The sequence below is a fragment of the Cnephaeus nilssonii genome (assembly GCF_951640355.1).
Source record: "Cnephaeus nilssonii genome assembly, chromosome: 12".
Taxonomy (NCBI): Eukaryota; Metazoa; Chordata; class Mammalia; order Chiroptera; family Vespertilionidae; genus Cnephaeus; species Cnephaeus nilssonii.
This window is the reverse complement of record NC_137083.1, coordinates 19,956,163-19,981,908: the sequence shown is the minus strand read 5'-3', so window position 1 is coordinate 19,981,908 and position 25,746 is coordinate 19,956,163.

Sequence of the window (25,746 nt, the reverse complement as noted above, 5' to 3'; positions counted from 1 at the left end):
CAATGGTTAAATGAATTAAGTTGTATGTTTACCCATCTCTCTGAAGAAAAAACAGTTTACAGCTATAAAATAATTGGTTCAAGATCATATTGATATAGTCAGTGTAATGATTAAATATTATTTTTAGTGGGCAGGAACAAAATTTCTGATCAGTAGATTTTTTGGAATAAAGTAGGAATAATTTAATACATATTAAAGTATTACACAAACACATTTACACACACAGTAGAAATGCCTGGGTGTTTGGCACAAAACTTTAGAAAACAATGTAGCATTGTATTTTAAAATTGAACATTCATCTGCAGTATGACTCAGCAAATCCATTTATAGGTATGTACCTTAGGGAAATTGCACTTGTGCATGAGAATATTTATGTTCATAGCAGTACTCGTCAAAATAAAGATTTATTTAAAAAATCTCAAATTTCCACTAAAAAGAATGAAAAAATAAACGAAGGTACATGTCCAAAATGAAATGTTATACAGCAGTATAAATGAATAAACTCTATCTACATGTGATCACAAAGAGTTTTAGATCGATAATATTGATAGAAAATAATAAATCCAAGAAGACTAATAAATTATTATACCTTTTTAAACACTCCTTGATATTTATGTATCATTATGTAGATTATACTCTAAGTAAAGGGAATGATAAATAAGGTCAAAATAGTGGTTATCACTTAGCTGAAGGCAGGGTGATGGAATATGGGGATGCATTCTTATCTATAACTATATAACTATATAGCTTTTAGACAAATCTTAAATTCAGGGTGATTATTATAATTTTGTGATTCATAATATTGCACCTATCTTTTCTTTAATTTTGTTTTATTTATTGGTTGATTCTTGTATGTGCCCTGACCAGAGATCAAACCCCAAACCCTGGCATATGGGGACGGTGCTCTAACAAACTGAGCTATCCAGCCAGGGCTGCATTTATTCTTGTTATGAATCAACTATGATATTGTGGGAGGTGGGTATGAGCTGGAATGCAAAAATTCTATAATTTGTATGGGGGAAATGTCAATAAACTTTTTTTGGAGTAAAAGAGAGGAAATGTAAAGAATGAAGGACTTGTCCTGATATATATTTAAAATATATCATAAAGCTTCTGAAATTAGAAGTTTAATATATTAAAAAAGAAATAAGTAGATAAGAGAAACAGAATAGAGATTTCAGAAGCAGATAGATGTATATGGGAATTTAATATATAATGAGTTTTGCAAGTAAATCTAGTGATTTATGCATGGGATAAATGATGTTGAAAACTTATCTATTTAAAAGAATATAACATTAGATTACTATATCTGATATTTTTTTTGGAAAATTTCCAATAGATTAAAACGATAAATATAAAAATGAAAATAATAAAGGCTAGGAATAAAATAAGCCAAAGTAATATTTTTATAATCTCCATGTGGAAAAGTTCTAAGAAAAGCTAGAAATTCAGCATCTATTAAAGAAAATAAAAGAATTGATTATGCAAACATTTTTAAAATACATCTATTAAAAAAAGAGAAGTAGAGATGCAGTTAAAAAAAAAAGCTTAAACAAATGCTGTTGTTTTAGACATTAAACAAGTGGCAGTAAATCTTTCTCCTGAAACATTTAAAAATAATGGCTATTTAAATTTAGTGTATTTATTTCTATTAATACAAACATGTGTATTGAACCCATTAATTAGTAAAAGGAATGTTAATTCAAAGAATGAAGCATTTTTAGTATTAAGAGGGAGCATTTTTTAATGTACCACTTTTATTGATTAGAATGCTGTTAACTGAATTTTCATAAATTTAATCCAGCGAGGTGTTAGAGTAGTTTTACAAAGATATGTACAAATTATCCCAATCTGGGCACCAATTGGGTCTTTTCAACCTAGAATGGGTCACTGAAGAATGAGTAGGTCATAAAAGGGACCAAATTCTAGTTAATAATTACCTGCAAAGTGAGGGCTAGTGTAAGAAAATGGGGAGGGTCATTTCAGATTAGGACTAGAAAAACAAAAGTTTTCAACCGCAAATTTCTACTTGATTTTGGTGGGGCAGCATGAAAATAGTGTAGACAATGGCACCATCAGTTCAAGCTGTGCTCTTACAAGGAATACCCAAATTCCTAACACCTTCTTTGTCACAAGTCATCTGTTTAAGAATTAGAATCGAAGTGTTTTACTTACAATGATTTTGCTGTTGTAAATTAATGATCAAAGTGATTTATTATTCAGTTGTTCAACTGCTGCTTTCTTTCTGTTGATCTTTGTTTTTCTGCTTAATTTCTATAAATTACTGTATAGTTTCCCATAAGGTATAATTAAGCAGAATTGCTTAAGTTTTAATTATTGTGTATTATAGATGTTGAAAGCAACATTAGCACTTGGCTTTTAAAAATGTGATGGTATATTTATAAGAGAGCATTTATAAACACATTTACATATAGTTAAGATGAAAAAGGTATTTGAATTGTAGTCATTAGCATTTCTTCAAACATATGGCAGAGCAGCGGAGGCCATGGGCCATGCCTTCATTAACTGAACACTGTTTCATCAGTGTCTCAGCTTCCTGCTGTGCCACCCCGTGGCGTCCCCTTCTGTCCCCGAGGTTTCAGTGACAAGGGACAATATGTCCCCAAGGTGAAAATCTGGAAAATATAGCAGATTAGCCCTTAGAGAAGTTCTTATGATTATTTAATCATACTTAGAGAAGAAACACACAGCACCATCAAACTGGTTTCAGCGTTTTCCTGTCAGTCTCCATTTCTCAGTTGCAGTGGTGGAGGCTGTCTGCAATGCACAGGGAACACAGGAAGGTACAACGTGACATGGTTTTGCTGCCATTATAAGGCTGACCTGCTTCAAATTTACTTGCATGATGGTCAAGGCCGATGTAGGTACTTATAAGTATCGTTGGTTCACTATAATTTGCTGAGTATAATGACAGATCAAGGTAAAACTTTCCTTAATAGTGTCGCATGTGACAATTTCACTTCATCCTCTATAAAAAAACTAGAAAATTAATAAAACCTTGTCTTATAAATGTCATGATTATGTTTTCTATGTACGTTTCTCTGGCACATAGGGAGCACTAAATGAATCTGAGAGACACAGGCATCTGTCTCCTGGTATGAGCCGCGTTCACGTTGCATCTGCTGAACACCTCGCTTTATTAGTACCTGTAATATTTCTGATTATAGATTATACACATATGTATCATTTTTATTAGCTTTTCATTTGAGCTTTAAAATTTTAATAAACTCTGATGACACCTGAAAATATATATTTTATATGTGAATATTTTGACCATATGTTTATATTATTAAGCAATTGTCATTAGTTTTCAATAGTTGGGAACACAAAATCTTAGAAAATTATCCTATTTCCCTTTAATGAGTATTCTTGTTATTTTACTTAGGGCATTCTTAGGGGAAATGAAGTAATAGGAATGAATGGAACCATTCTTAGGTTTCCTAAAGAAAGGAAAAGAAATATTGATCCTCTACTTCTGATTATATAGGTTTTTAGGAAAGGAAGTACTAGTAGCAATCTAATCTTAAATTCAGGAAACTTTCCAGTGTTACTTAAATTAGTAGTCCTATCAAAAATACTGCTAATGGCATGAGCAGATTCCAATTGTATGCAAGACATGTGTGGACATTCAATGGAATAGCAATTTCTTACAAGAAATTGTCACATTATAAAAGAAATTATTGTCTTGCTATTTTTTTTCACATTCTCCTATACAATACTATATATTATAAAACATTTTGAATTTTCCTTTAGCTGTAAGATCTCTTCCTTACTGTTCTGGTCATTGAATTTAATTTAATTTTAAGGCAGTATATTGTACTATAGAGAAAACAAAAGAAATCGAAAGACAAGGAATACAACACAATCCCTTTCTTCAAGGAGGTTTTACTCTTCTGTAAGTTGCTAAACCAAATATGTAAGTCTTTGTTGACAGAAGTCAAATGATAACAATTACTCCTCTGCTCTTCCTTTCAGGGATGAAGCCTTCACTTTCTTGTGTCTAGTATAGTAGCTAGAGCACAAAACGAAGCCAAACTGCTAGAGAGGGAGAGGGAGAGAGAGATAGAAACGTCAATGATGAGAGAGAATCATTGATCAGCTGCCTCCTGCACGCCCCCTAGTGGGGATTGAACCCGCAACCTGGGTATGTGCCCTTGACCAGAATCAAACCTGGGACCCTTCAGTCTGCAAGCTGATGAGCCAAACTGGCTAGGATCAAGCCAAATTGCTTTACTTTGAAACTCAGCTCCACCACAAACCAGGTTTGAGACCTTGAGCAAGATATTTAAGGGTCTTGCACCTCAGTTTTCTCACAGAAGCATTTGTTAGCTCCCACCTCATTCCTTTGTTCAGAGCATTGAATGAATAGTAAGTTAACTTTTGTAATGTCCAGAAGACTGCTTGGAACATACTAAATGCTTATTATTTAAAGGCTCATTCTCCCATTAAAAAAAACCCCTCCTGTATCATTACCTGCCCTCCAGCCCCTCAACTAGGCACCCCAGTTTTGACCCTATCTTTTTCCTCTCTCCCCAAACCAAGGGTTTGATGTAAGCCCTTAGTGGCTGCAGGCAATGTGAGAGAGAAGGAATGTAGAATGAAAAGTATAGTCATAGACTCTCTGTAGGCAACAACAAATTCCAGAACCTAGGAGCAAGTAGGAAAAGTCATTTAGAGTCATCAATTGAGAACTTCACGAAGGTCAACTTTTGACACAGCAAACTCCACCAAGTCCCCTTTTACTGGCATAATCATTGGTATCCTCTGTGAAAGTACAAGAAGTTACCACTAAGGTTGTTCCATCTGCATATCTGAACAAAGGTGAGGATAAAGAAAATATAAACAACCAATGGGCATATGATATTAACTACCAGTGTTCCAAAAGTATGCTCAATGGTACTGTTAATATTGTCCAGAATATGTTTAAATAAAACATTAATTAAATGCCATATATATATATATATATATATATATATATATATATATATATACACATATATATATGATAAATGATGAATCAGTAAGATAGAGTATCAAATCATATAAATATATTTGCTTTGGGGAATTCCCTTTTGGACCCTTTTATTTTTCATCGTCTCATAGCATATCACAAGTCCCCAGAAATATGCCACGCTAATATTGCCAACTGAGTTCTTTCAAGCAGAGATGACATCAGCCATCTGTCACACAGTACTGATGCTCAGAAGCAAAGCCAACTATAGAGAAAATAAGTACCTTTAATATAGATTAGCTAAATATTTATGTTGAGAATGAAATGATTAAAATCTCACTACTGAAGCTAATTACGCTAGGTGAATATTTGCCTCCAAGTAAATGACGTACCACCAATGTACTTGCCTTATTACTTCCTAAAACCAAATTTTATTGTGCACATGTGTAGAGCATGAGGGACCTGTGCTAGACTTTGGAAGGTGTTGCACTACACTAGGGTAGCAATCTTTCAGCCTGCAGGTGTGTCTCTTGCTGCCGGGGAAGAGTCGATCTCTACACTGTGCTGCATTGGCATCCAGATGGCTGCTCTCTGGTTCTATTTTAAGTTACTCAGCCTCTTAGAGTCTGGTACTTTGGAGTTGGTCATTGCAGGGTTGAACAGTCCATGTTCCCTAACTCCGACTTCATGTTGAAGCATTTATTTTTCTAGACGTGCTTATTTCAAGATAGGCTTAATAGCTACCTGGCTTGATTACAGTAGGTGCGTGCATTATTTTCTAAATTGGGTAATCCTATTCAAAGACTTGAGAAGTTTTTTCTAAATTCAGTCACTGCTGTTGTGGTTACACTGAGTCATCCAGTGTCAATTAGAGAAGACATTACTGACTGCTATGTCACCTTTTATAGAATACAGATATATATCAGGGGACAGAATTTGTTTTATATTACATGGGGAAATTAGCAATTTGATAATAATGTTATTGTGTATTTTTCTCTTGGAAAATAAGTGAAATTCAGTGTTTTATGATTAGACTAGAGGCCCAGTACACGAATTTGTGAACGGGTGGGGTCTGGCCAGCCCACCCCAATGGGGATCGGCTGGGGTGGGGGTGGCCGGATCAGGGGCCCTATGCACTATAGGGGCCCGGATCAGGCTGGTTGGCTGCCATAGTGCATGTCAGCCACTGGTCATCTGGTCGTTCCACCATTCCGGTCACTGGGCTTTTATACACACACACACACACACACACACACACACACATATACATATACACATACATACATATATACATATATGTGTATATATATATGTGTGTGTGTGTATGTGTGTGTGTATATATATATATATATAGATATAGATAGATAGATAGATAGATAGATAGATAGATAGATAGATATAGATATAGATATAGATATATAGATAGATAGATTAAGCAGCAGTAAAAGGTGTTTTGAGCCCTTTCCAGTTGACTTAAAGGTCCCAGTAGAGAATGCTTCTGTAAACTCAACTATTTCCACTTAGTTTGGCTTGAAACAGTATCATTTTCTAAAATAAATGAAACATGATGATACAAAAATATTTTAGAAAAGACTTAAGCTTTTTATAGTAACCAAAGTCAAAGGGTTATGTGACCAATATAAAAGATCAATTACACTTAAGTCACTCTCGGTAGCTAATCTGTATAGTTTTCAGGGTAACTCCAAATACAATTGAATAAACACGTCATCTACTGTTTCTTTTAAGTATTCGGTTCTTCTGATGTATGAAAAATGTGAGTAAAAGGATCACCTTCTTAAATATTTGTCCCAGCCACTAAACATTTCTTTGAAAAATTGACTGAAGACCTGCTTAGATATATTTGAAAAATCAATTTTATGAAATATCATACCATTTTGCTTAGCAGAATACTACTAATTATTATAAGAAGGGCATTAACCTATCATAAAATATATTTGCAAACTATTTAAGTATTATTTTGTTCCCTTTTTCATGGTCTTCCATGATTATCTTAGTGACATCTACCTAATAAAAGAGCAACATGCTAATTGACCGTACCTTCGCGGCACCCACCAGCCAGGCAGGAGTGAGTATGCAAATTAACCCAACAAAGATGGAGGGTTAATTTGCATACACAGGTGCCGAGTGGCAGGGGGCAGGGCAGGGTGCTTGTGTCGTCACCATGGCGACGACACAGGCATTTCGCACCACGCCAGCTGCTCCAGGCCTCTGGAAAGTGTGGGAAGGTGGAAAGATGTCTCCGGCCAGAGCAAAGGCAGTGGCTCCAGCCAGAGTGAAGGAAGGCCCATTCTTGCATGAATCTTCGTGCATTGGGCTTCTAGTATAAAGAAAGGAAGGGAAATAAAATACGTTATTAAAAAAGACATTAAAATGGTGTATATATAGCAGGAAAAAAATTGAAACATAACACATTATAATAGTTTTTACTGTTAGGTTATAAAATATTGACATTTAAAAAAATTTTCTTCTATACTATTGTCTAAATTTTCAGAATAAGCATATTTAATTGTATTAAAAATATTACAATGTTGGTTCAAGAATTTACTAATAAAATCTTAGTTAAATGGCCATTTACTATTTCTTTATTTTGAATTATCTATTTGTTTCAAATAAACATCCTATAAATTTTGAAATAGACCTGCAAGGGCTTATAACATAAAATGTAGTTTAAAAGACATTAGAGATTTTAAAAGAAGAAGAGAGTGAGAGAGAGAGAGAGAGAGAGAGGCTACTGGAATCTGAAATAAAAAAAGAAGTAAATACTACCAAGAGCATTCCTTCGTTTTTAGGCAAATATTTTTTTTCATTGTTTTCAGAGAGGAAGGGAGAGGGAGAGAGAGATTGAAACATCAATGATGAGGGAGAATCACTGACCAGCTGCCTACTGCACACCCCCTACTGAGAATTGAGCTCCAACTCAGGCATGTGCCCCCTGCAGGAATTGAACTATGACCTTCTAGTTCATACATCGACACTCAACCACTGAGCCACACTGGCCAGGCAAGCATTTTCTTTTTTAAGTTAAGTTTATTGGGGTAGTATTGGTTAATTACATATAAGTCTCAGGTGTTCAATTTTATAGTACATCATTTGTATATTACATTGTATGCTCAGCAACCAAAGCTTAGTGTCTTTCAGTCACCATATATATGACCCTCTTTACCATTTTCATCCTCCCACCACCCTCTTCCCCTCTGGTAACTACCATACTGTTGTCTGTGTCTATGAATTTGTTGTTGTTTTTTTGTTGTTGCTCATTTGTTGCTTTCTGTTTTACATTCTACATATGAGTTAAATCATATAGTTCTTAGCTTTTTCTATTTGACTTATTTTGCTTAGCATGATATTCTCCAAAATTCATTCATGTTTTTGCAAATCGCAATATTTCATCATTTTTTTATGTGTGTTTCTTTCATGTCTTGGCCACTGTTAGTAGTGCTGCAATGAACATATATCTTTACAAATACATGTTTTCAAATTTTACAGTAGATACCCAGAAAATTAATTGATGAGTCGTATGGTAGCTCTATTTTTAATATTTTGAGGAACTTCTATATTGTTTTTTATCCATGTGGCTCACCAATTTACATCCCCACCAGCAGTGAATAGGGGTTCCTTTTTCTTCTCAATCCCTCTAACACTTGTTATTATTTCTCTTGTTGATAATTGACATTCTAACAGTTGTGAGGTGACATCTCATTATGGCTTTGATTTACAGTTTCCTTGTAGCTAGTGGAATTGATCATCTTTTCATATATCTGTTGTTCATCTATATGTTTTCTTGGGACAAATGTTCAAGTCTTCTGCCCATTTTTAAATGAGATTGTTTGAGGATTTTCATTGTTGAGTTGTATGTGTTCTTTATATATTTTGGATGTTGGCCCCTTAGATATATCATTTTTAAATATCTTTTCACTTAAGTTGGTTCTCTTTTTGTTTATGGTTTATTGTGCTGTGCAGAAGCTTTTTAGTTTGATGTAGTCCCAATAATTTATTTCTATTTTACTTCCCTTGTCTTTGTGATCAAGCTCACAAAAACCTCTCTGAGACAAAGGTCCTTAAATTTAGTACCCATGTTTTCTTCTATATATTTTGTCATTTCAGGTATTTTCTTTAATCCATTTTGAGTTAATTTTTGTGGATGATGTCAGATAGCAGTCTAGTTTCATTCTTTTCAATATGGCTTTCAAATTTTCCCAACACAATTTATTAAATGGTCAAGAGCCTTTCTTTCTGTAGTTAAATACTAAATTTGGCTCAAGAGCTGAACGTTAAGGTAGTTAGAGACATAATCATCTTATTTAATTTTTGTTTTCCCCCATAAATAAGGAAACATTTTTGTTTATACATATTAACCCTTTCTGGAATAAATCTCAAGTAAGAATTATTAAATCCTTATAAGAGAGACAATTAAATAGAACATATTCCATAAAAAAATAAAACAGATACAAAAAACAGAGAAATACTGTCTATGAGTATTGCACTGACCTGTGAAGATAGAGCAATTCTTATTAAACTGAACCTCATGACACTGAATTTCTCTTCAGGGCACTAAGATAACAGAGTCCTAGACGTTTACTTTGAAATGACTTAAGAATATGAAGAAAAAGTTTGGGAAGGCCAGATATTTTTCCTATAGTGTGTCTTTGTCATCATTGTTTTAAGTCAGTTATCCGCTTATGATGTGTTTGTCACTGATTTATATTTCAAGTAACTTTAAAATAAACAGTTTATCTCTCTTGGTTAAAATGATTGTTACATGTTTTAAATTTTATATGTGGCCTGGCTTTGACTCTAGGTTGCCATCAACAACCCTGTGCAATAACATACGTTCATTGTGACTCTATAAAATAGGATCATTTATTCACTCATTCAGCACATATTTATTGATTATTACACCTGTTGAGACAGGATGGGTTATGCTGTGGTCATAAACTCCCTAACTCTCAGTGGCTGCACACCACAAGTTTACTTTACTATCTTGCAAATCCGCTCTGGGTTTGGGCAGTTATCCAGAACAGCTGTCCTCCATGTGTACACTCAGCATTCCAGGCTGTTTCAAACTTTTGGCACCTCCACATGAACATGGGCCTCAAAGATCTTCACACAAGGAGGGAAAAGAGAGCTGAAGAGGCAAGAATCGACAATTAAGTGCAGCCACCTAGCAGTAACTTAGAGAATCTTCACTCGAATTTCTTTGACAAAGCGTGCGATACGTCCACCTCTAACTTCAGAGTACAGGGTAAATCCCCCATGTGACAAAGGAACAGACTGGCTCTCATTAGGCAGTAAAAGTTCTCACCACAATCACTCTAAAGGTGTCAGATGCTGATCTTAATTTAACAGATAGAGCAGTGAACAGAAAAGTCTAACTCTTTGTGCCTCATGGATCTTAAGTTGTAGTAATGGTGATGTGGGCAGGACTATGTAGACAATAAACAAATAGAAATCTATAATTCATCACAGAATTCTAAGTGTTGTAGAGAAGAGCTATATGGTCTTAACAGGGGTGGCATATAAAATAATGAAGGTGGCAAAGGTGCTTATGTTTTCTTTCTATAGTTGGAAGGCATGGAAAACTGTTCTGATAAGGTGGTATTGCAATAGGGACCTAAAGTAAGTAAAGATGAAAACTCTGCAGACATTTGGAAGAATGAATAGCAAATAAGTAGATAAGAATGTAACTTAGCATATCAAGGAGCAACTTAAGTAGAAATGAATGAGTGAGCAAATAAGAAATGAGGTCAGAGTGGCAGTGGGAGGTGAGATCATGTACAGCTTTTGAGGCCTTGGTAAAGCACATTGCTTTTCCTTTGAGTATTACTGAGAATTTGAGGAGAGAAATTACATTATTTGAATTAAATTTAAAAGGGATCACTCTTGTGTGGAGTATAGATGTTGGCAGCACAGTAGAAATGGGAATGAGAAGCTTGTAATAAGGTAAGTAAAAAGTGATGGTGACATATTCTAATATGTGTGGTGGAGGTGACTGTTGGGCAGTGGACTAATTCTCAATTTATTTAGAAGCTATTGACCTCAAACTTTCCAAATGCATCAGGATGCTCAAGTAAGAGAAAAATGAAAAATGATTCCAAGTGTGTGATAAGAGAAACTGGAAAAGTGGAGCTGCCTTTCATTGAGATGAAGAAGCCTATAAAATAGATTAAGGGGGTTGGAAAGGAAATATTTCTTATTGGACATGAGCTGTTTGAAATGCCTACTAACTATATATGTAAAGATTTTGAGTAAGTTGCTAGATTCACAAGTCTTAAGTTAAGATGAACGGTCTATGGGAATCACCAGCTTTTCAAATATATTTAAAGCCAGGAGACTGAATAAGATTATCTAAGAAGTGATTAAAAACTAGAGAAAATATTTGATAAGTAAGGCTTCTTATACTTCAATGTATACCAATATAAGAAGAAATTTGAGTGGGGGAGAGAGTAAGAAAGGATGTGAATTGACAGTGATGTCTGGAAAAATATTTCAAGAAGGAGGTTGCGATTAACTGTGCTAAATGCTGGATAACTCAAATATAGGCAAACAGTTGAAGTCATCAGTAATAAAGGCCAGATTCTCAATATTCTTATGGCAATAAACTACATGTTACATGAAAATCACTCAGTCTATCATTTAGTTAGCAAGAATTCAATAAATGTTTATCATTATTACTATTTTGACGCTGGTATTACTGTATTCTGCTTTGAAAGTTTATTCACATACTATGATTGATCCTACTGACATTCAATTGAATAAGATTCATAGAACTAAATAGGGAGAATGCCAGTTTCAGCACTTACTTTCAACTGATGCAACTACATTGAAGGAAAAGAGAAGTTATGATTTTACAGAGAGGACAGATTTTACATGCCCTACCAAAAAAAAGCTCAAAATTTGTCCTTTAATGCAAAGGAGAACCACTTGAGGATTTTAAGTGAGAGGGAAGCATAACCTCTCCCAGTGAGTTATTAAAGATTCACTCTAGCAAAAAATATATGGAGAAGGTATTTGAAATATTAAAAAATGGCATCTAAAAGTTAAATATGATTCATTACAATAATTCAGGTACAAATATTTAGCACAAAATTACATTATTAAAAATATGTTTGAAAAAGTGAGAAGAGATTTGAAAGTATTTAAAAGTTAAAATCAATTGGATTTGATAAATTGGGTATATGTAGATTAAATAAATGTGAAGAGAAAGATTCTTAAACAATTTCCAAATTTCTAATATGTTTTATGGAATAATAATTTTATGCATCAGTATAAAAATACATTAAGAAAAACTGTAAGTTTAGAAGGGAGTAAATGAATTCTTTTTTTGACTGACTTTAAAAGAGCCTGGCGAATGGACAGAAAACTGTTGGGGGTATGAATTTTAAATCCAGGAAAAAAGATGTGGTTTCAACTATGGTATTAGGAGACATCAGCAAAAGAATGATGGTAGCTGAGGCTGATTTTTCTTTTTCCTTTGAGGAAGTTTCCCAGTATAGGTAATGTGATAATAGAATAGAGTCAGGAATGAACCCCATTATTAAATCTTTTCTCAGACAGTCTATCCCACCTCAACTTGCATATTACTTATTGAATAACTCCATACTATTCTAAGAAAAGAGTTTCAGTTCTGAGTCACTAAGAGCATTGTTTGATCAATAATTGAATATTTTAGTTATTTTAAGAATAGATGGTCATTGGAAAGGTGTTAATAGATGAGTATGTTATATAAAAGGAGAAAATACCAATCAGAACGAATGCACCCCTATGATCAGAGCAGCACTGTTTACAATAGCTAGGATTTAGAAACAGCCAAGTGCCCATCAGTAGATGAGTGGATAAAAAACAATGTGGTGCATTTATATAATAGAATACTATGCAGCTATAAAAAAGAAGGTTCTCTTACCCTTTTAGATGGCATGAAGGGACCTGGAGAGTATTATGCTAAGGAAATAAGAGAATTGCAAGTATCACATGATCTCACTGATATGTGGAATTTAATGAAGAAAATAAACTGATGAACAAAATAGATCCAGAGACATGGAAGCTTGGAACAGACTGACAAATCTCAGAGGGAAGGGGGGTAAGGGGTGGGAAGAGATTAACCAGAAAACGTACATGCATATATGCATAACCCATGGACACAGACTATAGTTCAGTAGGCCTGTGCGGGGGGCAGGGAATAGCGATGGGGGGATTAGTGAGGGAAACAGGGGATAAGAATGCCTCCCAATGCAGCACTATTCATTTTTTATTATATTAATAGGAAAAGTATTTCTTAAGAATTAGGAGTTATATCCATCTGTTTTCAAGGATTCTCTTTGGCATTGATAAGTTTATTCCATATGTCTAAAATTAGGTGAATATTTTCTTATTGTAGAAAAATATTCTACAAAATATTCAAAAAAATATTCATTTTCTAATGTAGAAAAATGCATATTCAATTTACTGCACAATAATACTAGATACTCAGGATATCACTGCTGTAGGAATGGCTATCTGGATTTAAGAATACAGACACAGAACAGAGATGTGGTGATTCTAGCTGTTAAAGTGATTCATTTTTTTGACTATATTGAACAAGTCACTTTAGAAATGAAAATGTGTGAAGAGTTTCTAAGAATGTTAGGAAGTCAAAAGGGTGGAATGTGTGGAATATTTCTCTCTCTCTCTCTCTCACACACACACACACACACACACACACTCACACACACACTCACACACACACACACACACGGGTGGCAACCCAATCAGAATATTAGTTCACCCAAAGAGCAGACTATGTCACGAGGTAAGCCAGCTGGACAATTTGACCATAATTAGGGCAGTGATGCAAAGGCCAAATAAACAGCTGTCTTTCATGCCGAGGTCAGTTTTCACATACAGAGGGTTCTCGCCAAGTTATTTGTTCTGTGACGTTATTGTTGTGGTTCAGGCTAAGCTTCCAGATGTCCCTGGTGTTTTGACCATATTTTCGTTTGGGGTTCAATTAGTTTGTGAGCCACCAACATCCTCCTTATAGGTTCCTTTTGCTTAAGGCAGTGTTGCTTTCTGTTCCTTGAAATTGAGACATAGCTAAATGGTTAGATATTCAAACATTTGTGCTCTGTTGTAAGTAAAAATGGATACATAATTTATTATTAAAATTAATTTCAGAATGAGGTATATTTTTAAAAGTCACAGCCCACAATATTTCTCTCTGCTAAATCTGCTTCGAGGTGAAAAAGGAAGGCATCCGTGCTTTCTTCAATCAAAATACAGATTGGTTGGTTATTGTTACTATTTTAGAAACTAAGTAAGTAAAAATACGTTTTTAAATGGGCCAACAACTGCTCTTCAATTGTAACGAAGCTATGGTTTCAAAACATATGTCCTGAGATTAATTGTTATTTTTGCCGTTCTCGCTGAAAATCTGCTTTATTTGGGATCAGTTGCCTAGCGGAGGTTCTGATTGCTTTGGAGCAGCAGAGGTTCCGTGGCTATTTACAGAAGTCTCAGCATGTTTACCTGGGAGAGCCAGGCAGATTTGGTAAAGAGAATGTATCTACATTCAAGTGATTTTCTAGAGACTATACTGAACTTTTTCTTTGGACAAGGGTTTGTTTTCCACCTTTGCTTTGAGGCCAAATTGAACTACCAAGGGATTAACTGGTATTTCATTAGCTACCATTCATAGCAATTAACTTGAAATACAGGGAATTTTTTGTGTGGATATGAGTTATCTATTCAGTTTCCTGATGGGTCTCAGATTTATAAACTTTAAAGATATGCTCTGTATTTCTATAGAGAATTTTTTTTTTTTGCTTAGTTGCCTAGGTGAGTGATTTTCACCCATGTCTTTGAGCTTAACACTTTTACTTCCTGGGTGGGTTTCTGGGGGATGGAATGGGTTTTGTCCTTTTCACCTACAAGTTACATTTTTTGTTATTCTCTCTTAAAGTAACCTTTTTTTTAAAATGGAGTAAAAGAATTGTGTGTTTTTTTATATATATATTCAAGTACAACATACCACTATACCTATAAGAAAAATTTTTTTCTTTAAATAGTGAGAACTATTCTACACAGCTTTGGAGGTCACTTCAGAAAACCACTACTAACATTGCATCGGCAAGTAAAGATGACTTTTACATTTATACATTATTTTAACATACAGCTCATTGTAGAGGACCCTTAGATCTGGATTCATTTGAAGAAGATAATTCACCTTAGTTAGAAAATAACTAATATATGCAGACTTCCTCTTTATTGTGATGATCTGTTCCTAGTTTGGGCAATCTGGAGGATTTTAGCAGGTCTTGAGCAACAAGGGCTGTATGTGGAGATATATTTTAAATGACACCATTTTCTGTTGATTAAGAATACAATTTGAAAATATTTTAGCTTTCATTCCATTCTAAATAAAAATATTCTCATTTTAACAAAAGTGTGATTTAATATATAATTAACTACTATCTCTGAAAAGAACTAAAATCAGTCTTTAATTGACTCATAAAATTTAAATGTAAATTTTACAACAGCCAGCTACTCTGTCTAAATCAGAGTAGCTAGCTGCCATGATAAGCAAACTCTAAAAGCTTCGTGGCCTGAGACAATGCCTGGTCCTCCTGCTCGTAGTCATGTCCTCCGGAATCAGGATGCTGCCGAAGAGCCTGGAGAATGAAGCACAGGGCTTCCTAACTGACTCAGCCTGCAGCCCCGGAGTGACAAACATCTCTTCTGTTCACTCTTCACTGGTCAGAAATACTCAGGGGGCCCCAAACTTACTCTAAGGTCGCTAGGAAATTCAAAAGGGTACCTGCAAATTTCTCTGAGGACACCAACATTAAGCAAGTCTAACTCTTTCTCCACAAAAGCTGCCCCATTGACTGAAATTTTTTCATCAAAAAGGGATATGGTACCTAACTTCACAAATGCAAGTAAAACATTGTTAATTAGGGCAAATAATAGGAGAAAACACTGAATTCAAAATTTTCAAAATGTTGCGATCACTAGTTTTATCTTTATCAGCCTGAAAGAGCAACCTGTCAGTGCTTAAAGTCATCACGAGTGATCATATCAATGCGTTTTATAGTAAAGAGTTCAGTTCTTTTAGAATTTGACATGCTACCTAATATGTTCCAGCCATTCTGATATAAGATAGTAAGATTGAAAAACTGGGGGAAAAAGATATTTGGCAAGTTTTATATATATATATAAATGTATTAAAATTCCCAGATATTCTGCAATTCCTGCTTTGAATAAATCATTGTTCTTGGTCTGAGCTACAGTGTCATTGAATAGTCCTGAATTAATATTTTCCTTTTAAATACAAGATAATTTTACACACACACACACACACACACACACACACACACACACACACATATATATATATATATATATATATGATATTGTATAGACACAATTCTTTTTAATTACTCTAACTTCTCTAACTACTTATACAGGAGAGTAATGCAAATAAATATATTGAAAACCATTTTTTCAAAGGGAGGGAAAAGCAAGCTAATGTTTATTAGGGTCATTACATGCTAGTACAAAACAGAAATCTTCTCACATAAACTTCACAGAAAGTAGTACTGTTATTATCATTATTATATTTTAATAAATGAAAAAAAAATACAATTGGGACTTAGAATAAGTAACCTGTCTTGAATGGGTAATGAAAATAGAGGTTCTAATATTTTCCTCCTATATGGCAATAGGTTATCTTGCGTGCTTTTTGACAGAAATGCTCTGAGAAAAAGATTCCCTTTTAAAATTTTTACTCTAAAATTATTATAAGCTCACAAGAAGTTGAAAAAAAAAGATAAAGAGAAGTTCCAGGTACCCTTCCAGCTTCCCTTAATAGTAACATTTTACATATCAAATTAAGGAAATGGCACTGACACACTGCAGTTATTTTAAACAAAATGATCTGGTCATTTAGAGAAATAATAAATAATCCATGACACTTTGGGAACGTGCTTTTTAATTCACCAAGCCCTTTGTAATTTGCCAAAGCCCTTAAAATATATAAACAACCAAATGAAAGTGAAGCATTCAGGATGTTAATACTTCATAGTGTCTGTGAGCATATGCTCTGCCTTAGAATGAAACCTCCTGTAAACACTTATTCTGTGCCTCAGGTTATTCACTTTATAATGGAGCTAATAATTATATATACTTCATAGAATATTCTATCAATAGCAGTAGTAGTCTCCAAGTTACAGATAAAGAAATGTACTCAGAGAGTCAATCCAATACCTGAAATCCAACTCTTCATTAAATTGAAAGATGGACTGAAATTTGGTTCTTTCCACCAAGTCATGTGTCTTCTACCCAGATAAGGAGGAAGGAATGACTAGAAAAGACTACACTATAACTCTCATTTCACACTATACAGGACATTTTTAGACCTGTGTTTCATAGTTTATTGCTTATTTTTTATTAATTATCCCTACTGAAAACCACAACATTTCTCCAAATAGCCAAAGGTAAATTTGAGTCAATTATTACTAAAATACATTATTATAAATAGTATCCTGCTGATCTAAAAATCACACACATTACAAAAGTAATCAGATATCAAAAACATTTTAATTTTGGGATTAATTATATCCTGAGAAATTTGGTTTTCCATTTAGAGAAAAGATTCCAAATATAGTTGTCATTTACATTTTCATTTAATTATTTTCTTAAGTATTAATCTTATAAATACTTTCTTTTTCAACAACAATCATACATACAAAACAAAACTAAAAACAACTCATTATTATTCATCAGAGGCATTGTCTAAGGTTGCTGGGATACTAGTATATAGTTTTAAGTTAAAGACAAAAAGTTTGCTCTAGATCAATATGAAAACCAGAACATTCAGCACCAATTTTTCTAGTACAAACTTACTCAACCCCAGGTTTTAGGAACACATTTGTATTAAACATAGGCTTGTCTGTTTAAAGCCACAGTATGAAACTAAAGCCAATTTCATTTCAAAATCACATGTTGAATATTTTTTTTCCAGTCATATGGATATTTTTTATTTAATTTTTGGACATTTTCTTAAAGTAATCTTCACATTGTTTTGATAAATGTAAACATTAACTGTTGCTATTATCCCAGTTTTATTTTAAGAGAATTATATTTACTATACCTACAAATAGTTCACATGAAGCTAAAAATCTAATATTTATATTTTATAATAAATATTATGAATATCTCTCTCAGGGAAAGAAACTGTTTAGATAATCTGCTTTTCACAGAAAATCGTGCTTCTAAATTTTAGAGGCTATAGTTTTTCTTTTTAACTTTTTTATATTCGAGACAGTTTTTACTCTAAAAGTAAAATAGTGCCTTTTAGCTGTGGTTAAGGAACTTTTTTTTTTTATTTGCAAAGGGGGGAAATTATGGAAGCTGTAAATAAGTAATGATTGCCAAAGATCAGAGGAATTATACATAAGACCAAAGCAATTTAATCTGCTGCTTTGATACAAGTTTGTAAATAATTCAGCATAATGATAATAATGACATCTTGAGAATTCCTAGCAGCTGAATTGCCCTTGAAGGCATTTAGAAGATGATTAGAAATTGAATAGTTTTAAGTCCCGAGTTAATTTTTGAATTTTTTTCAATGTGGGGGGTGAAGTGTATTCTTTTAAATTGTTGCTACCCAATCTCTTTAGTGTAAATACAAAAAATGGTAACATACTGGTCCTCTGTGTAGTAGCACAATCCTCTTAGCCAGAGGCAGGAAAGTATGGTCGTTTCCCTAAGAGTCAAGCATTCAAAACCCACAGGGGTTTTTCAACTTCTACTCCACACACATTGACTTCTTCATCTAATTTTTCCTTATCTTAGAAATATGCCTGCAGAGTGATCCAAAAAGGACTGGTTCTCAGACTAGAGTAAACCCATCCCTGCCCAATGGATTAGCTTTGCCACTTTTCTAACTAGTTTCATCTTAGGCAGGTAACATTTGTTTTTCCCAGTTTAGATTTTCTCATGGGTAAAATAAAGAAATTAGACTCTGTGATCGCCATGATCTCCTCTAGATCTGAAATGCTTCAAGCCCATTGCTTTCTGAACAATATCTAAGAAGAGATGTCCACTCTTTATCAGCCCCTTCCTATTTGTCCAGTCAGACAGCTAATTACTGACAGATCTATAGGCCTGAAGATGCTTCATAAACCTACACTGATTCTTGTGTAAATGGAAAGTCCTTGCTGCTTTACTTCATAAAGAAAACACCTACTCATCCTTTAAAACTCCCTTAATTGCCTTCCCCCTGGAAAATCTCCTTATTCCAGCTTTGCAGAGTTCATTAACCCAAAACTTCTCCTGGTGTATCTCTCTATTTTTAAACCAGTTATTCCTGGTGTCAATACTCTTTTAATATCAATCCCTAAATAAATTATCATTTTTAAAAAATAAGAATAGTATGTTTGAATCTCCACAGACATTGGATTATACATTGTAAATACTCAATTCATTTCTGGTAAATGAAAGATGATTGAGTGGCTCATAAAGCAAGAGCATATGAATGATAAAAAGACTGGGAGACATAATATTTTTATGGTATAAGTTCTATTAATGATGAATTTGGTACCTTTGTATAATTCACTTTAATTTAGTGAATCTCTTTGGTTAAGTATCACTAATAATGCAAACATTGCCTATCTTATTAAGTTGGTTTTATAGTAATGCAGCATAATAATTAAAATTAAATTACATAAGTAGGTGTCATTAATCAAAATTATATACTTATAAACTACTTTAAAACTGCCAAGAGATATACAGTTGTAAAGGATTGTTATCATATCTGGTCACCAGTACAAGGTCATATAATAGTGAAAATTTCCTGCTTTTGAGCTATCAATTATATATTTATTCTTTAGTCATCAAAAATGCCTTTTGAACATGTAAGTGGGAAAAACAGATTCAAAGTTCCCACAAGTAAATGAGTCGGTAGTAACTGAAAAGTTATAGTAGTTTTTCAAATATCAAAATATTCTCTAGAATGTACTTTCCAGCCAGATCAGTTAACATTGTTCTGTTCTTCCTTAAGAAATCATCATCTTCTGCAGGCTATGAAGCTGAACTTTTTTTAAAAAACCTTAGTTTACATATTTAACTGAAAAGAACCTATTCTCTATGAGAAAGTGACATTTTCTCCATATCTTTATAAAAAGCCGAAGAATAGAAAACGTGAACATGGTTTGTTGGATGGAAGATTACAACTCCACATAAGCCCTTCACATGAATAGCAAGCAGCAGAATGGTCAGAATGCCAAGGCCCAGGAGGTCCAGCCAGAAGACATCTCCACCTCAGGGTGCCAGACTCGCAGTTCTGACTAATCATGCAATGTGTTTGCAATTAAAATAGCACTCCTTACACTCTGCCAGTGCGAGCTTCCCAATACCTCATATCACATGAAAATTAAAACAGTGGATGTAGAGATAACGAAACAAACCAGATGATTACAACGTGAGTTTTACTTAGTACCATCTTCAAGGTGATATGAATAATCTGAACAATAGGAACAACTAGAGAGTTACATAAATCCATGTTTCTTATTGAAACAAAAACAACAAAATACATGCCATTTATCAGTAAAGATTTTTTACTCACTCAAATGCAGAATATTATGCTAATTTTAGAAATGCTTCATGGATGTCCTCACTTTCTATCTAATGAGAAAAGCCATTCTCATAATGCTATTTAAAATGAAAAGTACAAAAACACCCCACTTTAAAGTGAGGTAATATACCTGTATATGTGCAAAAGTACAGATATATAGATAAATAACTATGAGTGTAGTTATAGAAAGAAATATGGACATAGATATTCATTACTAAATCAGTGCGTAACTTTAGAAATAGTATTGAGCTCCAAGCTCCAGCTCTTGTAACTCTCTATAGATTCTCAAAGGCCATGTGACTTTTCCCCAGTGCCTCCTTTCTCTCCCTGAGCTCTCTGTTTTCACTTCAATTGCACTCATCTATTCCCATATAGACAACACTTTCTGATATGTTGTGGGTATTCGTTTTCTCTAGTATTGCTAAACTAATGTTGGATTGCATACCAAGAACAGTGTCACTGCTCTTGACTCTGCCTGAAAGCCCACTCAACCTTTATTTCCTTCTCCTTGAAAATGTTACAGATGGTGTAGACTTTCTAAATGCCCAAACTTAGGTCCTAAAAATCACTGCCTGGCAGTCTTTCTCGCTACATAAGAAATACCATATCTGAGAGAAAAAATCACTTTTTTTTTTATTTCTATTTCACTGAAGTGTTACAAGATCTAAATTATAACCATAAGATGCTTCAAGTTATCTTTCATCACATCCGAGTATTTCTGTTGGTATCTGAGAAAACTTCAGGTTATTTATTTTTAATTTACCCCAAGATACATCCATGCTTATTCTCATTTAATAATCAAATATTTTAATCAGCCACACTGTCCATTCTAAATTATTCAAAAGAGAGAAAGATTGTCCTAGAACAGCAAATAAAAAACAGTAAATAAATGAAATTTTGTATTTCACCTTGAACTCAGTGTATCTTTTCAAGCAGACTTGTCTTCCTAATTAGGAACGGCTTAGGTTAAAAGTAAGCCTAATTTTTCTCTTGGAAAGAAACTTGATACACTAGGGGACAACTAAAATATACTCCACATATCTTTTTTGAATACCTTATTTTTCCTGCTAAGAGCAGTTAGCATATAAATCACTCAACCGATCCAGTTATATAAAGTCTGCAAATACAGATCCATTAGTGTTTGGTTGTGGGTCAAGTGAGGGCAGGGGCAATTCTATTCCTCCCTTCGTAGTTCCCTTCACCTGGAGCAAATCCTTCTTGGTTAAGCTTCCAAGTCTCCCTCTAACTCCTTATTTCCATTTTCACAGGAGAAACGAGTGATTGGCTAGTTTGGAAGGAGAAACAAGTTTGATTAGCCTAACTTTTTTTCTGCTCTTGGCACACATTCTACTCTACTCATCCATGCCATCGGTTTTGTGGGGGCCATCTCGGCCTCTGTGGTGGAAAGTCCATACAGGACTGGGTAGGTAAGTCTTTCTAGTTTGGGGTTTTATTATTAGGAAGTGCCATTGTCTGCAGAAATAACCCATCTCTCCCAAGGGCTTACCACTTCCTCTTATCTGCCTCACATAATTTGTCTTCTTTTTCCAGGTAGTTAGGAACTCATGTAAGGAGATGAAGGGTAGTAATCTTTGAACTCCAAAATCCCAAGAATTTAAATGTGTGCTTTAATTTATTTTTAATACAACTTTTCTTTTGTATTTAGAACATGAATTTAAAAATCATCTAGTCAAAATACTGATTTAACTTAAAACTGTATTTATATTTATTTAGATAACTGCTCTGAAGTGCAGAATCATTCTATATTCTCTGCAAGTGTAGCAGAAAATACTTAGGTCTCCAGCCTCTGACTTGTCATATTCTGCTTCAATTCTTCAGTCTTCTTTCTCTTTTTTCTCAAACTCTAGTGTGAGAAAGAGAGCCTTAAGGGTGCCATCTGCATGAGTAAACTCTAGACAGGTTTGCTCTTAACTCTAGGACCCTTACCTCTCTTTTCTGAAAACATTTGCTTTAAACAACTTGTCATTGCACATTCTTTCTCTGCCCCTTTGAGATGTAAATCTTCTCACAGCCTCTTTCCCATTTTAGAACACAGAAATATCTTTTCTCAAGAAACCCATCACTTTGAAATGTAATTATTGAAAGTGATAATCAGAGCTCAGTTTCCCTCCCTTATTGTAATAATCTTATCTAATAAAAGAGTAATATGCAAATTGACCATACCTCCACTACACCCACAAGCCACACACACCAGCCAATCAGGAGCGAGTATGCAAATTAACCCAACCAAGATGGCTGCAGCCACGGAGAGAACAGGAGGCTTGGGTTTCCCAAGAAATGGAGAAAGCCAAGCTTTCCACCTGCCCTGGCCTGCTTTAACCTCTGCTTAAGGCTACAAAGTTTCAATTATAGAAGATAAATAAATCCCAACAAAAATGGCGGCAGCCATGGAGCTGGAGAGAGCAGGAGGCTTGAGTTGCCCCAGCAATGGAGGAAGCCAAGTTTCCGCAGCCCTGGCCTGCCTTGGTCTCCACTCAAGGCTACAAAGTTTCAATTATAGAAGATAAATAAATCCCAGATCCTAGGGCCTCCCCTTGGGTCGCTGGGGGGCGTGGCCAGCCTGCAAACCACCACAGGCCCCTCACCCAGGCTGCCCCACACCCCAAGGGAACCCCCACCCTGATCCGGGACACTCTTCAGGGCAAACCAGCCAGCCCCCACCCATGCACCAGGCCTCTATCCTATCTAATCCTCCTATCTAACAAAAGAATAATATGCAAATTGACTATCACTCCAACACACAAGATGGCTGCCCTCATGTGGACACAAGTTGGCTGCCACAAGATGGCCAGCAGGGGAGGGCAGTTGGGAGAGACCAGGCCAGCAGGGGAGGGCAGTTGGGAGGGACCAGGCCTACAAGGGAGAGCAGTTGTGGGTGATCAAGCCTGCAGGGGAGGGCAGTTAGAGGTGATCAGGCCGGTAGAGGAGGGAAGTTGGCGGTGACTGGGCCTGCAGGGAAGAGCAGTTGGAGGGGACCCAGGCCTGCAGAGGAGAGCAGTTGGGGTGGACCAGGCCTGCAGGGGAGAGCAGTTAGGGGCAAACAGGCTGGCAGGGGAGCAGTTAGGCATCGATCAGGCTGGCAGGGGAGTGGTTAGGGGGTGATCAGGCTGGCAGGCAGAAGCGGTTAGGGGCAATCAGGAAGGCAGGCAGGCGAGCAGTTGGGAGCCAGCAGTCCTGGATTGTGAGAGGGATGTCCGACTGCCCGTTTAGGCCCGATCCTACCCAGGCCCATCACTGGGGCTGGGTAGGATCGGGCCTAAACGGACAGTCGGACATCCCTTGAGGGGTCCCAGATTGGAAAGGGTGCAGGCTGGGCTGAGGGACACACACCCCCCATGCATGATTTCATGCACCAGGCCTCTAGTCTTAAATATGGTCTTCCTTGCCTGTTGAACTGGTGTTGTACAATTTTTCTTTCATACATGCCACAGGGAGTATTCAGCTCCCCACAGAGGACATACGTCCTGTAGTGGACATTAATAGCTAAATTTCCTGCATGTTTGCAAAAGCAGCTTTCAAAACTGACATGGCTAAAATCAAACTTTGCCAGAAAGAAGATATTGTGAGATAAGCACCTCTTTTGTATGAGACTAGTCCATTCCCTGACAAATCTAGGAGCTCTGTTGAAATCTGGAGTCTAGAATTAATTTGCTAAGCTGAGCTCATTCTATATAATAAAAGCCTAATATGCTAAGTGTCCAGTCTTCCAGTCTGCCGTTCAACCAATCAAAGCGTAATATGTACATCTGGCACACTATTTGCTCACATTTTTCCAATTATATTAAGGACTAGTGGCCCGGTGTACGAAATTCATGCAAATTAAAAGGGAATTAATTAGAGCAAATATTTTAATATTGCTCTTTGCCCTTTCTCTATAATAGAAGTGTCAGAGATGAAAGAAAATTAGCAAAACGTATATGAAAATCTTCCTCCTGTCAAAGTCTGGGGCATGCCACAGAACCCAGAGTCAAGTCCCTGCCCACCTGTGGCGCCTCAAAATTGCAAGAGACTCATACCCGGCCGGCCCCAACCCCATTGGGCGAGATCCAGACCTGGCTGGCCCCATACCTATCAAGCCCCACTAGGAGGGTGGCGAAGCCTCAGGTCCTCTGTCAAGCCCCACTGGGTGAGGGGGTTCAGCCTCAGGTCCCCCAGCGCATGTCAGGCGGGGGGCATGGCCTTAGGTCCCCCAGACTGGGGCGAAGAGCATGGTCTGAGGTTCCCTGGCCCGGCACCAGGGCACCAGGGGGGGCGCACTTTGAGGTCGCCCATCAAGCTCCACCGGGTGTGGGCTGTGGCCTGAGGTTAACCATCAAGCCCTGCCAGACAGGGGCGCACTCTGAGTTCCCCTGGGCCAGCACCAGGGCTGGGAGTGTGGCCTGAGGTCCTCTGGCCCGGAGCCGGGGCGGGGGGCACGGCCTCAGATCCCCTGGCCCGGGGTGAAGGGCATGGCCTGAGATCCCCCGGCCCAGCACTGGGGCTGGGGGCGCTCCTTAGGTCCCCTGTCAAGCCCAGCTGGGCGGAGGGCATGGCATGAGGTCCCCTGGCCTGGCGCTGGGGTGGGGGTGCGAGGCCTGAGGTCCCCCGAGAAGCCCCGCTGGGTGGAGGGCGCAGCCTGAGGTCCCCAGTCAAGCTCCACTGGGCGGGGGGTTCAGCCTCAGGTCCCCTGCCCTGGCCAGGAGCCACGTAGTCTCAGGTCCCTGCTGATCCCTCGTTACAGGAACCCCACCTCCACTGTGGGTGCAGCCATCTTGTGTTACAGTGTGAGGGTTAATTTGCATATTACCTCCTTATTATATAGGATGGGCTCTCTATGTATAGAGAGAGACAAAGACTGAGCCAGATATACATACACAGATGATTATGACAAGATGGCAGAGTAGAAGAGGGATAAAATTGGAGTTTATAAAACTTAAATAATATTGGTTCAATCAAGATGAGGTTTGCCCCTTTTGTACATCTTAATCTTAAGTTCAGTTCACTCTCATTAAAAACAATAACAAAGCTGCTCAGACTATTTCATTCTCTGCCTTGAAAGTAACAGAGACCACATTTATTAATGTGCTTTGGAAATCAAAGGCAGTACATTGCTGTTATTGTTTTTTAATAATGAGAATACAATATA